The sequence below is a fragment of the Bacillus rossius genome, chromosome 3 (assembly GCF_032445375.1).
Source record: "Bacillus rossius redtenbacheri isolate Brsri chromosome 3, Brsri_v3, whole genome shotgun sequence".
Classification (NCBI taxonomy): domain Eukaryota; kingdom Metazoa; phylum Arthropoda; class Insecta; order Phasmatodea; family Bacillidae; genus Bacillus; species Bacillus rossius.
Window position 1 is genome coordinate 3,158,324 of NC_086332.1, and position 12,920 is coordinate 3,171,243.

At 37.1% G+C, this 12,920-nt stretch overlaps 1 protein-coding gene across 2 annotated transcripts in view; it reads left to right on the top strand.

Moving 5' to 3' along the window:
- Positions 1–12,920, top strand: part of LOC134530101 (protein phosphatase Slingshot) — a 219,616-nt gene that overhangs the window by 89,221 nt on the left and 117,475 nt on the right. The window lies entirely within an intron of this gene.

Below are 12,920 nucleotides of genomic sequence, written 5' to 3' on the forward strand. Positions count from 1 at the left end.
CTCCTCGAGACCCCAACACGAGTCCTTGATCTGTCTTACATTAACAAGGGCCTTTAAAAGTCCTGAAATTTCCTCAAGAAACCTTTAACAATTCCTTATTAAAGACCGGTAGCTTGCAAGTAATGGATAAACCCCGGCACTTTAAACGTTTTTTTGTTTCCGACTCGGCAGCAAACAACGCTTTGCGCATGCGTGGTACAACTGGTGAATCTCGAACCACGTGATTAGATTTTATAAATAAAAAAAATATATATTTTATTTTGCATCCCACATTTAACTGATAACACGTGTTTTACTTTCTTTCTTTAATTTTATAAAGTAAATGTAAATGTAATCAAATTAAACGTTAGAAGTTCAAATTCCGGATAGATACTATGCTTGGATTAAATATATGTTCCAAAGCTAATCATGGATAATAAGGACGAATCTGCAAGAATTGAACTAACCAAGTATATTATTTTTTTTGCATTAACTATTGAACATTGTTATTTTCTTGAGGAATGTTGTGATATTACAAATAGTTTTCTTCTTCATGATATTGGTGGAAGCGATTAAGTAAATGATCCTTAAAAACTCCTTAATTTTTGATTGCACTATAGGGTATGAATCATGTTACCTACAATAGTATAGCTTCCCGCACGATTTATGAGAGGTCATAAAACAAAACTTATACCAATTTTACCCACTGAGTGGTTGGAATTGAAAGTACAATGTATCAAACTTCTAGTAAATTCGGAGATACTAAATGTGGCCCCTAATCTCCCCCTTTTACACTGGACAATTTAGGAAAAGTGCGTAGAGAAGTTTGTAGTTTTTGTATGTTTATAATTCTTATGTATATTATTTGTTTATCATAAAATCATATTTATCTCTGTTAACACTTCTTATACCTAAGCATGGGCGAAAATCTGTAGGATTTCCAGGGGGGCCCGTGAATTCTGTGGTTTAAGAATTTTGCGCTAGAAGTCAACCGAAACAAGTCTTCTCTGGATGATAAGCTCGTATGTTATACACTTTATTTTTACGTTTGCTCGATATTGAAATAGGCAACAGGTAGACGCTTGAAATATTCACAGATTATTTAGTTATATATTTACATTAAAAATAAATGATTAAATTAAAATAAAACAAATATTTAAGGGGGGGCTCCCATACAACAAACGTGAAATCAGAATAAAATTTCACAAATGATGTATTTCTGTTGCCGCTATAACAAGAAATACTAAAATAGAATAAATAAATATTTAAGTGGGGCTCCCATACAACAGACATGATTTTTTTTTTGCCGTTTTTATAGATAATGGTACGGAACCCTTCGTGCGCGAGTTCGACTCGCACTTTGTCGGGTTTTTTATGCCACATCACATAATTACTGCGATTCAAATGCTGTTCGTGAAATTCTTTGTTCACAGTTTTTGATGCGCCCTAAAAACCCAAAGCACCAAAGCTAATCAACGGATCAACATCAAATGAACGATCGAATCATATTAAAACCCTTAAAGACTATTTTATTTAGTAAAGGCATCAACCAGGTAAAAAAAGAAAAAAACTTAATGACACAAATGAAAAATCTCGGAGATAGAACCATGAATTTTATCCTACAGCTAATTGGACCACATACATTTCTCGGCTTATATTTAGTATAATCAGTATTTCGGCAGTGAATTATTTAGTTAAAATATGCCGCTTGATTAGTTATTAAATAGACGAGTTTGCTTCCTTATTAACTTAAATACGGATGTGTAACGTTAAAATACTTCTTTCTCACTCTTACTTCTGTTTACTCCTGCAGTGTTGCAGTTATCAAATAAAAAATGTTATAAAGTGATTATCGGCCATGAATTGTGAAAATTATCGTTTGATAATCAAAGGGGAGTGATGTTAAATTCCATATTGACGAGGGAAAAAATTTTCCCTGTATATTCACATGTAACGTACAGAGCAGCTAGCCTTACAGAATGGACATGAGCTAAAAAAAATTCCAGAAAACGGTATATACATTTCAGTTCGTAAATAAACTAAATTCTGCTATAATTTCTGTTAAAGTATTAAGTTGTTTATTTACTGGAAGAAATAACGTTACATAATCACTTAAATTAAATATATTACATAAATAATAGTCACTACTTATAAAACAATCAAGCTTACCAGGTGAGAATCAGATTCTGTTTTCCGTTTCTTCCGCGTCACGAACTTATCCATGTTGATGTTGGCAAGAAAGCAGAAGACTGGCGCACACGAGAGCAAAACCACTTTAAAAACAGACTACCTGAAACCTATAATACTGTCGTTTCAGAGGACAAGGTAGTGTGGGTAACAATGGGGAGGAAATGCTAACGGAACCCTACCCTAGCTTCGTTCTTTGGAATGAATAAATGAAAAGTTTCTAGGAATTAAGGGTTTCAAAGTTCTCACTGGAAAACTCCATACCATGGCTTTCGTCGCAGAAGGGGTAGGGGAAAATAACTACGGAACTCGAAGGTAGGAATGTAAAGCATGTCAAAGTGTCTGTCGTCGTTGTAAATAATAATCTGATTATATATATATAATATATATATACATATATGTTGTGTACATCATTAACTTTAAAATCACGAAGTGGGCCCCCCCAAGGAGGGGCCCATTAATTCCAGGGGGGGCCCGGGCCCCCCTGGCCCCCCCGGGATCTACGCCCATGTACCTAAGTGTAATTGGGGAAAAAGTTAAAAAAGGAATTCGTAATTTTTAATTTTTTTACCATTTAATCCTGATATTTTAACTCTTAAATTTGAATTTTTTATTATGAAACCACATTTACCTTCTTTTCCCCCGTTACGTGTAGTTTCTTTGCACGGGACAGCCTGCTAGTAGGCTTTGTGCGGTGCTGAAACGAGCACATACCACACACAGCTCTTTATGGACATATAGTCGCTAGGCCGCTCCAAGGGAAGAACCAGGACGGCCTTGGGTCGCGCGGCCTTCCGTGTCGACTATCGACTATCGACTATCGACTATCGACTGCGCTGGGCATGCCGGGAGGGGGAAGCCTTCATTTCACAGACGAGAGAGCCGCACCCGAAGTTCCCCGAAGTTCATGCTCGCTTTTTTTCCCCCCGTTCTATCTGATTGTATAAACCGGTGTGGCATGAATTTTTGCGGCCGATTAGGATAGGTTAGCTACATTATAAATACCTTAAAACATTGTGTCTGGTTGGTTATATTAGGTAAGTATAGCTACATTAAAAATACTGTAAAATCATTTTATGGTTGCTTAGAAAATAACTTTTTAATAATTATGTAGCTATCCAGGGCTAGGAAACCGTTTACATGATTTCATAGTATCTTTAATGTAGCTATCCTAACCAAATCAACCGTCCACAATGTTTTAAAGTATTTATAATGTAGCTAACCTAACCTTTTACAATGAACAAAAAAAAAACCCGAAGATGCACGATCGGGCGTTTGGCTCTCTCGTCTGTGAAAGGAAGGCTTCCCACTTGTTTACGGCACGCCGAAAAAAAAAATATATTTTTTTTTATTTGCCATGCACGGTTTAGGAAAGTAACTCTGCATTAACAAAAATTTGCGGCACCAACATTGACTGCCTCAGAGTTTGCCAAAAGCATTGTTAGAAACTCGTCACATCGTAGGCTCGAGGTCATGAACCGTCTCTTACAACTGAAGACTTTCGACTGTCTCTCGCTCGTAGTAAATGGCGCACAGTGTTGCCAGCTAGGTACCGCCCGGCTTCGTAACATTTAAATATTATTTAGTGTACTATCTTTAACTATTAATTTTTAATTTTTTTATTGTTCTAAGCCTTTAACATAGTGTCTAACTGTATTTTTTCAGTTATGATCATTTAAAAATAATAAAAAAAGAATAATTCAATGATAAACATCAACTATTATCCCACAGGAGAAACTATTTTTAGCTGTTAGTCACTATTAATAACCAGGCTTTCTATTTTATTATGTGCTATGCTCCAATAGAGCCAATTTTTCAAAATTAATTTTATAGAAAAAAGTTTTTTGGCAAATGGTTGAAACCAAGATGGCATATTTCAGTTACGCCTCCTTAAAAATAAAAATTAAATATTATTACAGGATGCTCTGAATGAAACACAGCAAGCAAATATATTTCCTAAATATTCATTCCATAGGCACTTAGGTAAAGATGATTCCACTACTAAAAATATCAAATAAAAAATCACAAACTTTTTTTTGACGTGATAACGTCTTATAAATCGATGAACGCCGGCTGCACGCACGAAAAAAATTGTCACCTTTACGCCTGAGCCGAGCGTGCAAGAACCGGCCAACCACCGTGCGAGAATATCTTCTATAATATTCAAACAGGTTAAGGCGGGCTTTTTTAACTAATTGTTCGTGATTTAAATTTAGATAAATTATTTAAATTAAATTTGCAAAAAAACTGTAAATAATGTTTGAAAATTAAAAAAAGTATGCAATTTTTCATCGATGTTTTCTTATGACGTTATCATTTAAAATTATCGTCCGTAAACCGACTTTACAGACAACCCCCCCTTTTTTTTTCAGTTAGTGTTCCGTCACAAATGTTATCACCAAATAACTAGGGACCGGAAAAATTCACGGGTTCAATGACCTGCAGGATGAACTCCATAGTTCTACGTACACTCGGTCAAATGCCATCCACTCATTGGCTGCTGTCTTGCGAGACGTCCCAACGTAGCAGCCTGTGATTCGATAAAGCTTCGCTTGGGTGTTTCTCATTGGCCCAGAGTCATCCAGGTGAGTAGTGAGCCAATAACAGAGGCAGCACTGAGGCATAACTATTTGTATTTTAGCCTATCGCGAAATGAATTCGCGAAATTTTCCGGTCTCTACAAACTATGAAGTGTTATCCGGCAGGGGTGAACAGTGAGCTATGGAGGGAATGCCAGAGAGCGAGTTGGGAGCCGGTGTGCCGTGTCCTTGTGTCCTTGTGTCCTTGCTGCCGCCTGGCCAGGCCTGCCGCCTCGCCGCCTTATCCAGGCCGCGGGCCTCGCCGAGCTGGCCATTAACGCCTTAAACAGCAGCCGCCTCTGTGCGGTGTTCCCCCCTCCCTCGCCAACCTGGCCTGGGCGCTGTCTGACACCACCTAGCCTCGGGCCAAGAGGGAAGCCTTCATTCCACAGACGAGAGAGCCACACCCCAAGTTCCCCCAAGTTCATTCTCGCTTTTTTTTCCCGTACCACAGGTGTATTTATTTGGGATGTAGTTTGCTCATACGTCATACGCCGTTCTATCTCATTGTATAAACCGGTGTGGCATTAAATTTTGCGGCTGATTAGGATAGGTTAGCTACATTATAAATACTTTAAAACATTGTGGATGGTTGGTTATATTAGGTAAGTATAGCTACATTAAAAATACTGTATAAACATTTTATGGTTGCTTAGCAAATAACTTTTAAATATGTAGCTATCCAGCGCTAGGAAACCATTTACATGATTTCACAGTATCTTTAATGTAGCTATCCTATCCAAATCAACCGTCCACAATGTTTTAAAATATTTATAATGTAGCTAACCTTCCCTAATTGACCATTAGTTATCATGAGTTGTCCAAAATAAACATTCACGGACACACGGCAAACGAAAAATATGGCGGCGTACAAATAAATACCGTTGCCTTGTTTATGGTCTTTCCATTTGTCAACACCGTCATATTTATTTACAATGAACAAAATAAAATAAATCACCCGAAGATGCACGATCGGACGTTTGGCTCTCTCGTATGTGAAAAGAAGGCTTCCCGTGGCTAGCAGGCTAGCAAACTGTGCACGCGGCCAGTTACGCCCTCCGGCGTGGCCACTGGCACGTCTTGGCTGTCGCTGCGGGAAGCCCGAGTTTCTCGTGTCTTCTATCGTAAGCTTTCGGTGTGGATTCCGACACACTGTTGGCACGCCGATCGGGAAGACACAGTTTTACCGACAGTGTTTGGAATGCTATTATTCTGAGCACTCTCTCGGCAATGTTCGGGTCCGACGACTCCCCTGTCCTTCTCTTCTGCGGGAAGCCTGAGATGTCCATCAAGTTCTGTCGCTGCCCGAACACGCCCGAATATTCACCTTCGGCCAACCTCGGGATTTGTTTCATTTGTGCGCAGGAAAAATGATTAAAAATATTAAAAGTGGTCGGTTAGGTTAGCTACATTAAAACACTTTAAAACAATATGGACGGTTAGTTAGGTTAGTGTAGCTACATTAAAATAAATAGAGAAATATAAATATATATAAACATGGCGACACTAAATCACCGTTAAATCTTCATAATGTATCACTAAATCGTAGCTATGTATTTAAACTCTGCGCTTGCAAGACGGCAAGATACCGTAAACGTGTGGAACAGCATATGTTATTTATATTACAAGTCGCAAGTGAAAGAAACGTCTTGTCTTCGTTTAGCACGAAACAAGGGAAATTTTAGTGACGTTTCCCGCCGTATGCCGATCAATTATCCTATGTATCCACACGTGTGTATTTTTGTTATATTAAAATGTTATTCCCCGTAGAAAAATCTTGTGCAGTTTACACAGGCAATATATTGCTAAATTAAATGTAACACAATCAATCACTAGGCGAACTAAACATTGAAATACTAAAACAAAAGTCAGTCATGGGGACTGTCGACAGAAATGAAAACTTAAAAATTTGTTTTTAAATATGTAATGTCAAATCATTTCTACGTCAAATGTACGCAAGAAAATGATTTTGGTATTATATCACTAGCATGTCGGTGACGCGAACCCATAAGTCTTGTCCTACCAATAATAACTTTAAAATTAAAATAAATGAAGTTTTTTAATTGAAAGAATAAAAAAATTATTAACTTAAATCTACAAATAATCAACATTATCTCTAATAAATCAATAACCTGACATTTGAAGAAATTCACATCGTAAATAAATAAACAAACGAAAAAAAAAACAATACCTCAACTTAACTACCTACTAAATAATATCCAATACTCGCAATATGTACCACACAATAACGTTAAAATTTCCTTGGAAAATAAAGATAAAATTAAAAACTTGTATCTTTAAAAATATAATAATTTATGTTTTATCCTTGAAATATTAAAAAAAAAAAAAATAACACATCACGTGACCATGTCGATGACGACTTACATGAATTTACTCCCTATCCAAACCTTCCTATAGAAGTTTTGACTTTAAAAAAAAATGCCTTTTAAAGTTTAAAATTGAATATATAGAAATAAAAAGTAAATACACGCTTATCTTAAAGCTTACCTGGTTTTTACTCAATAATATGTGTTAGCTTTGACAACATTTGTATCGGGTGATTCAGCAGAGGTTAGCACTACTGCATCGCATTGGAGTGTTGCGTGAGGCTGTTTTGAGTTCGGTTCCCTGACAAGAAAATTTTTTTTTTTTAAATTCTTTAAAGTGATTTAGCATTTATCTTCATCCAAAAAAAAAATAAGAACGAAAAAAATTAGGCGGCTTTTTTATTACAGTCGACTATAGACAGTTTTTCGTGCCCTACTTTTATCAGTGAAATCTCCTGTGATTTTGCATAACAAAATAATCCCTTTTATCTTAATTTTTTGAATAAAGATGAAGTTTTTTGAGCATAGTTTTAAACAAGAAATAATATTTAAAAAATAAGTCTTAAAAAATTAATTTAAATATTAAATACGAAAATAATATTACTAAAAAATATTTGAGTATGATGGCAAGACAAGAAAATGTTAAAAATACTTATGCCAGGTACCTTAAATTATTTGAAGTCTTAAATTGTTTGAACAAAAACGAAAACTACGTAATTCCGAAACAAACAAAAAATTATTCTATGAGGAGAGATTCGAACTCACGATTGATTTTGGTTGCGATTATAACTCAATTTTCAATTCAATTCAATAGGTTTTTATTGTCACAGTTTGTACACTTTACAGATTTTGGTATTACAACAGGGCACTTCAGCACCCAGTGCTCTTTTACCTAATTAAATTTGATACTTATTTACATTTATGATATGGTTATTGTAAAAACATTATTATTTATTAAAGGAAAATTAAAAAAAACCTTTAGCTCCATGACCGTTCCCACTCTGCCACACTACCTAACATGATTTTAAAAGGAAAGAAAACTGATTATCATATACCATGTCGTATATAGTGGAATCATAGATAGTTAAACATAAATTGGCAAAGGTATTTAATTTTACTTATAAATAATGTAAATAGTGAATAAGCAGGCGGGTTCTCCCGATCTGCGGCCAGCGAGAATCGAGACGCCGCACGTAGCTCAGAACACCAGACACGTGAAATGGTCTGATAATCGTCGTGTCCGAGTGGCTCGGAATGAACTCCCCCGGACAGCGAGTAGCGAGTAGCGAGGCCTCGGCGAGGAGAGAGTAGCGGGGAGTAGTGTGTCAGGGCCGCTACTCGGCTGACACGCCCCAGACGGGCCATCTCGGCCAGCTACCGGCTTACCCCCTCCCCGACACCCCGCGTGCTACCACGGGGAGCCTTCATTTCACAGGCGAGAGAGCCACGCCCGCAGTTCCCCGAAGTTCATGCTCGCTTTTCTTTCCCGTACCACAGCAGGTGTGTTTATTTGGGATGTAGCTTACTCATACGTCATACGCCGTTCTATCTCACTGTATCAACCGGTGTGGCATTAAATTTTGCGGTCGATTAGGATAGGTTAGCTACATTATAAATACTTTAAAACATTGTGGATGGTTGGTTATATTAGGTAAGTATAGCTACATTAAAAATACTGTAAAATCATTTTATGGTTGCTTAGCAAATAACTCTTTAATATGTAGCTATCCAGCGCTAGGAAACCGTTTACATGATTTTACAGTATCTTTAGTGTAGCTATCCTAACCAAATCAACCGTCCACAGTGTTTTAAAGTATTTATAATGTAGCTAACCTAACCTAATTGACCATTAGTTATCATGAGTTGTCCAAAATAAACATTCACGGACACACGGCAAACGAAAAATATGGCGGCGTACAAATAAATACTGTTGCCTTGTTTATGGACTTTCCTTTTATCAACGCCGCCATATTTATTTACAATGAACAAAAAATAAATAACCGAAGATGCATGATCGGGTGTTTGGCTCTCTCGTCTGTGAAAAGAATGCTTCCCGTCCACCACGGCGCCAGTCTCTCGGCAAGCAGTCCGCGACATCAACACCTCGCGTGTCTGGCGGGGGCGTCTCCGAGCTCGCTGCCCGCCCGCTTCAAGGTGTGCTCTGTCTTAGCAGTCTGTGACGTCACTCTCGAGATGTTTCCTTACACTAGCTGTAGGGAAGTGCACGCAAAACTGCGTTTCCATTCTGCTCAAACGCGCGATTATCAACAAATGTTGATTTTTATGGCAGTTTGATTTACATCAACAATGCAAATTAGAAGCTACATTTAATACCTATAATGAGTTTATTTGCCTCATTTATGACGAAATAAGTTTTTTTTTCTGTCTCCGATGTAGGTTTCAAATGACCGAAAGCTAAGAGAGTATTTAAGCATGCCTTTTTTTTTTTTTAAAAAAAAAATATCTCTTAGTGCATTAATACATTCACAACTAAAGTTTGGCTAAAACAACGTTAAACATTTCTAGCATGACTCCAGTTAACTGTTCTTTTCCTCTCGTCGAAGAGACATGCGTAATAAAGTCATTTATGTATAAAAACTGCTTGTAATAACAAAATACTTTGCGGGAAAATAATCAAGTGATATTTGTAGATACGGGGGAAAATAAATATTTCGATGGTTAGTTCAACTTCATCCGAAAAAAACCATTACTTTCAAAAACCAAGGTTAGAAAATTAATAATCTGTCCTGCGATACAAATAATTATAACATTTTTATGGTTATTAGTTATTTCAGAAAGTTTTTAATATGTAAATTTTTAAAGTTTTAAAAAATTCAATCTTCACCTTCTGCAGTTTTAATTGTAAATCTACCACCCCGCTTCACTGAACTTTAACTCTATACTTACTTTTCTACCTGAAGCTTTTTATCCCTGTTTAAAATAATGGTAATTTCCTAGAGAAGGTGATTTACTAAGAACATTTAATTCCGAAAATGGGTTGTGAATTCTTAATGGAGAACGCCGTTAAGTATTTTAAATGTCGCTGACATAACCTAACCAACAGTTTACACCAATTATTATTTTTATTGCATCATACATAACCTAACTAATCGTTCACACAATTTACAGTGTTTGAATTAAAACTGCCTAATCCATCCAGCCATTCGCGCGATGTAACAGTATTTTAAATGTAACCTAACGAACCGTTAAAATGACTCTTCAGTATTTTAAAAGTAGCTAACCTAATGTAAACCAGCATACTGTTCCAATGGTAAACTACCTGTTATCTGCTTGAAATAACCCAATGATGGTTTATAATATCATCAAATATAACGAAGGGAACTCAAGAATAGAATTTGAAGAATTTTATGGAATTCCCAAATTGCTAAAAGAAATACTCAAACAACAAAGCAAAACCTACTCTATAGCATTTATATATTTGAAGTTTTTGTTAATGCTATCAGCAGACTATTATATAAACTTATAATTTAATTAACTGCAATTATTTGTCCCAAAACTTTGTGACACGTTTATTATTTTTCCAAAGTAAATGTAAGTTCATTTAAACATACCAATAAACATACAAATAATTCATGTGGCAATATAAGATGCATTACAGGTGGCTAAATGAAACGTTAACATCACACAGACATAAAACATTAATAATCAAATGATTGTGTTGTTACATTTAATTTAGCAAGATGTTAATTGGGTTAACTGCACAAAAATTGTCGTACGACGAATACCATTTTCTTCTAACACAACTTCACACGTGTGGATACACAGAATGATTTATCGGCATAGGGCGGGAAACGTCACTCTAAATTTCCCTTGTTTCGTGCTAAACGAAGACAAGACGTTTCTTTAATTTGCGACAATGTAATATAAATAATATGTGTTGTTCCACACGTTTACAGTATCTTGCCGTCTTGCAAGCGCGGAGTTTGAAATAAAAAACAGCTGCGATTTAGTGATACATTATGAATATTTAACGGTGATTTAGTGTCGCCATGTTGTATGTCTGTAACCCCGGCAGGGAGAGGCAGAAGAGAAGGGGCGGGGAAACGTCAGACCCGAACATTGCAGATTAAACTGATTGGTTCCGATCGGCGAGCGAGCAGTATGTCGGAATCGACATCGAAATCTTACGGTAGAATAAACCCCCAGGGCATCGTTTTAGTCGTTACCTCAAACACTATTCAAAACTTAACATTTATTGAATGGCTCAACTTTCACTTTCACTCACACGCGCGCGCGCACACACAGTAGAGTCTGCAAGCTGCGAGCGTGTGTTGATTGTCGAGTATTTTCAATTTTTTTTGCAGTTAATTTTTTGACGTGATAACGTCTTATAATTCGATGAACGCCGACTGCACGCACGAAAAATTGTCACGTTCCGCCTAAGCGGAGCGTGCAATAACCGGCCAACCACCGTGCGAGAAAATCTTCTATAATATCAAACAGGTTAAGGCGGGCTTTTTAAACTAATTGTTCGTGATTATATTCAAACAAATTATTTAAATTAAATTTAGCAAAAACTGTAAATAATAATATTTGAAAATTAAAAAGTATGCAATTTTTTCATAAATGTTTTGTTATGACGTTATCACGTAAAATTATCGTCCGTAAACCGACTTTGCAGACAACCACCTTTTTTAATGTGTAGACCGTGATCGCTAGGTTAGTGACGTGACACACGAGGACGGCGGGTGCAGGCCCTAGCTGCGGAGGGCGGGTGCAGGCCGTGACGTCAGCAGCAGCTGCGCGCCAGGGGTCACGGGGTCAGCCCGGCCTCGCGATGCCCTTCCTCCTCCCCCCGGCTCGTCACACGCGGAGCCGTCTTCCCCGCGTCTCTCCTCCTGATCTGTAGCGGCTGTTCCAGCCGGGGACGCACCACAACGCCGAATGCCAAATTGACCACAAAGCCGACAGCTAGAAAACTGCTGTGTACCACAACGCCGAAATACCACAACGCCGAAAAATGTCATTGCAGGACTGCCACAAAGGTTAGGTTAGACTAGCTTAGGTTAGACTAGGTTAGGTTAGACTAGGTTAGGCTAGGTTAGGCTAGGATAGGCTAGGTTAAGTTAGGTTAGGTTATATTACGCTAGGTTAGATTAGGTTAGGTAAGGTTAGGTTTCATTGTGGTATTTTGGCGTTAAGGTACATTTAAGAAACACACACAAATTCATTCAGTTGTTATTTCGGCGTTGTGGTACACAGCAGTTTTCTAGCTGTCGGCGTTGTGGTCAATTTTTACATTCGGCGTTATGGTATTTCGGCGTTGTGGTAACGACACGTTCCAGCCTGTAGTTAGGCTGTTCGGTCACTGCGTTAATATTTCTTATATATTTCATTCAAGTCCGAAACGAATCTTCGTAATGAAAAATGTAATGACATGAGTTGACATTTTCCCGCAATTTAACCTTCAGTAGAGGTACAGCCATGGCCCCCCACATTCGATTACGGGCCCAGGACCCAGGATCGGAGAAACCCCCCCCCCCCTAATTTTACAGTCACGTACTACATTATAACTGCATGGTTACCTCTTACCTACACTCTTTTTAGAATGTTATTTAACCTGAAAATACAGGGTTTAATTATGGTTACTAATTTTGTAAGTCCAAACTACGCTTTGTTTATAAAATTATTTTCCTTTAAAATAACCACAGCAAGTATTTATATTTATTTCACACATTAAGATAAAAATATAAAATAGTTACAGAAAAATAAAATTAGCTGCAGGTGTGTAAAATCTTCTAAAATTTCATCGAATAAAAAACATTTAATTATTTTTGTTTGTAAAAACTATGATAGTTAAGTATTTAAAAATAAACAGGGCTGGGTC